This window comes from Etheostoma spectabile, chromosome 4 (genome assembly GCF_008692095.1).
Source record: "Etheostoma spectabile isolate EspeVRDwgs_2016 chromosome 4, UIUC_Espe_1.0, whole genome shotgun sequence".
Classification (NCBI taxonomy): domain Eukaryota; kingdom Metazoa; phylum Chordata; class Actinopteri; order Perciformes; family Percidae; genus Etheostoma; species Etheostoma spectabile.
The window spans coordinates 33,731,074-33,735,722 of NC_045736.1; the positions used below are offsets into that span (position 1 = coordinate 33,731,074).

The window sequence follows — 4,649 nt, forward strand, 5'->3', positions numbered from 1 at the left end:
AAAGAAATGAACAACCATTTAAAGAAAGGCAACATAAAAAAGAAAGGTATTCAGCCTTGATTTAAAAGAACTGAGAGTAGCAGCGGATCTGCAGTTTTCTGAGACGGGTATGGCTGCAGCCTGGAGCGTCCCATGTCATCCGTCCCATCTCATGCGGTGTGTCCACACGGTTCAATCCAGAGGGCAAAATACAATATCGCGAATAATTCCAGATGGAGTCACGGGTAAATTCGTGGCCACATTTGTTGCAATCAATTGAAAAACGTTAAACTGTTAAAGTAACAATTTGCCATAGTCTACATGTAGTTTGCTCATTTCTGATGTTATAGTTGTGTTGTTCCATATTAACGTAGCTACATCTGATGAAACCTGCATCAGCGACGCAGCGCCGTTTCTGCCACTAACGCAGGACCTCCTGAGGAGGTAACAATCCACTCTGCACACACAACAAGACTACAAAAATAAACATGTTACACCTTTCCAGACGTTTAATTGTATATTACGCAGAATGCTGTCGGGTCTCTGGGACCCGGGCAGAATGCTGTCGGGTCTCTGGACCGGCAGAATGCGGTTCTATTTTTCTACTGCCTCGGCCTTCGGGTCTCTGGACCGTCCTGCATTCAACTGGTACTCTGCTGCCAGTCTTGGGCCAGGATGCGATTGAATTTTTCTTCCACTTCCGCCAGCGTTTCATTGTATTTTTGTTGTATTGTAGAAGGGGAATTTTTTTTTTAAAACAACCAAATGCTTGAACTCTGTCGGGGAGAGATACCTTTAATTAATTTTATATTTTGCCTATCATCTGCATTATTTTAAGACGGACATATATTTTTAAATATTTAAAACCCACCATATTTTTATCATCATGATAGTTGACTGAGCTTTTACTTTGAAAAGTAAGAGAGATATTAGTATGTTATTCCAGATGCAAGCTTTTATTTTGAAAAGTAGAAACTGGATGGCAGAAGGTTTTTTAGTTTGCCTATAACTGCATTTATTTTATAGACGGACAATATTTTAAGTGTTTTTTATTCATTAGTTGATATTCTGCATTTATCTTATAGACATGTTTAGTTAAAAAAACAAATATTTTATTCATTTGTATGATTGCCGTTAACGGCAATCATATAAATTAATTTATAGCTTAAGCTTTAGAGTCTGGAACTCACTCCCACCCGACCTCCCACATCAACTCTCTCCCTCTGTTCAAAACAGACTAAAACCCACTGTTCCAGCTCGCTTATCTGTAAATACACTGTCCTGTTTTGTTTTGTTTGTTTGTTTTGTTTGTTTGTTTTTTGTTTTATCTGTTTTGTTATTACTACTTACACTTTTATGTTCCCTATATCTGTCTTTTATTCTCTGTAAAGCGTCCTTGAGTGTTAGAAAGGCGCTGTTAAATAAAATGTATTATTATTATTATTATTAAAAAAAATTATTCTCGATTTTGCATTTGACCCTCTGAATTTACCGTTGGACACGCCTCCGCATGACGAGCCAGCTCCAGGCTACAGCCATATACCTTGAGTTTTCTGGGAGTTTATTCCGATATGAGGAGCATAAAAACTGAACGCTGCTTCCCCTGTTTAGTTCTGACTCTGGGGACAGAAAGCAAGCTGTCCCAGATACCTGAGAGTCTGGGGGGGAGGTCATAGTGTAGTAGAAGATCAGAAATGTATTTTGGCTCTAAACTGGTGTAGTGATTTCCATTTGAAATCAATTCTTTGAGCACCAGGAAGCCAGTGTAAGGACTTCAGACCTGGAGTGATGTTATCCATCTCTGGTCTTAGTGAGGACTGGTGATTGTATCCATCTCTTGTCTTAGTGGAGACTCGAGCAGCAAGCGTTCTGAATCAGCTGCAGCTGTCTGTTTTTTTTTTTTTTTTTTTTAGGGAGACTTGTAAAGACCCTGTTACAGTAGTCAAGTCCACTGTAGATGAAAGCAGGGACAAGTTTTTCCAAATCCTGTGACACATAAGTCCTTTACCCTGATAAATTCTTAGTGATATAGGCTAACTTTGTAATTGTCTTTCAATTACAAAAATGTGGCTGTAAAATTCAGGTCTGAGTCCATGACTACACCAAGATTTCTGCTTTGCTGTTGTTTTTAAATTGTTGTTTGAAGCTGAGCGCAGTTTAATCATTCTTCTTTTGCTCCAAAAACATCACCTCAGTTTTTAACTTTAATTTCAGAAAGTTTTGGCACTCCAGCTGTTAATTTGTTCAGTGCACTAGTCAGTTTTTGTATTGGACTATAGTCCCCTGGCATAACGTTATGTAAATTTATGTGTCGTCCACATAACAATGGTAACTTATTTTGTTGTTTTCCATAATCTGATCCAGTGGGAGCATGCAGATGTTAAACAGAAGGGCTCAGAATGGAGCATTGGGGAACTCCACATGTCTATCTTTATGTGAGATTCACCTAATGGACAAAGTAGTCCCTATTCTTAAGTAGGATTCAAACCAGTTTAGTACTCAGGGAGAAAGGCCAACCCAGTTTTCAAATCATCGGTCTAAGTATGTCAGGTCCTCAATGCAGCACTGAGATCAAGTATAGCTAAGACTGAAATCTAATATTACTAAGACTGAAATTTGCCATATCTTATGGAGTAAGAACACTATCAAAAAGATGTATGCGTAACTTTATGTATTCATATTCGTATTTTTAAATTCATATTCGTATTTTTATACATTTGTGCGTAAATTACATAGGCACGCAAAATTAGGTTTTCATACATGTGTTTTTTTATGTGAGTGTGACTCTAAAAGCTATGACTGTAAACATTCATGAGTACAACTCTATTTCTACAACTACGGATTCTTGAGTGTGAACACAAATTCAAGTTTACGGGTACGAGTAAAAAAACAGTTAAAATGACGTCACTGCAGTCCCAGGCCAGGGTAATCAAACCTCGATTACATTTAATGCGCATGCGTCACAGGTGAAAAATAGCTAACCGACCGGAGGCTTCTAGCCCAGGCTCAGCATCACAGGTAAAGTAAAAAACGTCTTTATTCAACATTTTTCATACGGTTTTACTACTGTGATAGCACTTTTCTAATGATATAAATTCCTGCAACTCATAGACGTTATTGCTTTAGCTTGCAACCGAACGATATTTACTTGCTGTTAACTCTAGTTAGCTAGCGCTATACGTTAGCTATCGCGTATACGGTATAGCTAGCGCTATACGTTAGCTAGCGCGGATGAGTGCTCTGTGTGAAAGTAACGTATTGTACAACAATTGTGACTAGATGATGTAAGATATAAGGTACATTCTTGTCTCAACCTTCTTACGCAACACCTTATTTTGGTCAACTTCATATAGTCTCTGTCTGTAATATTGTACCATGGGAGGTTGCCGTTGGGGAAGCATAATATGGAAAAGCCAACCTACACGAGCTAACAGCCAAGGCAGAACTGTACGGCTGGGGTACTCGGGTGCGTTGGATGGGGAGGGTTTGTAGTCACTTAACAACCAGGCTCCTCAAGATGTGGGGATTGCTGATTCTTCATAGACTGTAACAACACATCCTAGTAGCTCTGCATGGTTTCTGGCTGCTTTTAATTAAGCATTTGTTTTCTGCACGAATAACCTTGAATACAGACTGAAATGTATTTCCTTCTTCTTAAAGGTGGATGCAGTCTTCATTCTGGAGAACAGCCACCCTGTCTCAGTGAATTGGTTCTGCCAAACACCGCATGAATAAAACTCAATTCTAAACATTATGACACTAGCCTTATGCCATGGCAAACCTTTGACAGGGTGTAACAACTCACTCCAAAGGAAAACTACCCGTAACTGCTTGTATTGTTTTGACATTTTATTTAAAAAACTTCTGTGAATAACCTTTACTCATGTTACAAGCCATTGCTTTGCTGTTAATGATTTGCAGTGGTGTCTCATAGTTTACATGCCCTGCGTTTAGTTAACTAAGAAGAGGATAAAAGAAAAAACATGATTGGAAATTTATCTTAATGCCTTTTAAAAATGAGGAAAAAAATCCAACCTTTTAGGACACCATTGTCTTTGAATGAATAATGTATTGTAAATAAATGTTTTTTACTAAAATACAGGGGGCAAGTATACAACCCCCTATGTTAATTCCCATAGAGGCAGATTTTTATTATTAAAGCCAGTTATTTCATGGATCAGGATACTGTGGCACCTATAAAACTCCCTTGGCCTTTGGAATTAAAATAGCTGCCGCCCCTCCCCCATTGAAACAGCGTCCAGTTGTTTCCATTGTCGCTTGTTCTCCTCTATGGAATTTAACTAGGGGTTGTATACATGCCCCTGTATTTAAACAGGGATGTTGATACTTATGCCCCTGTATTTTAACATGGGTGTGATACTTATGCCTCCTGGATTTTAAGTTGGAACATTTACAATACATTATTCTTCAAAGGAAATTGGTGTCCTAAGGTTGGATTTTTCCTCATTTTTAATTAAGACATTAAGATAAATTTCCAAAACCTGATTGTCTTATTCCTCTTTATAGTCAACTTAAGCATGGCATGTACACTTATGGCACAACTGTACCTCACTGTTACTCCCATGTTAAAATAACAAACCTTTTGTAACTTTTTGTAAAAGTTTTGAACTTCATACCAGTAAATCTTTTAGACATTTCTTTGTGTCAAG

The 4,649-nt window shown here is 38.1% G+C and overlaps 1 protein-coding gene across 1 annotated transcript in view; it reads left to right on the top strand.

The window, feature by feature from the left end:
* Positions 1–4,649, top strand: part of zgc:103559 — a 93,980-nt gene that overhangs the window by 689 nt on the left and 88,642 nt on the right. The gene's annotated exons all lie outside the window — the stretch shown is intronic.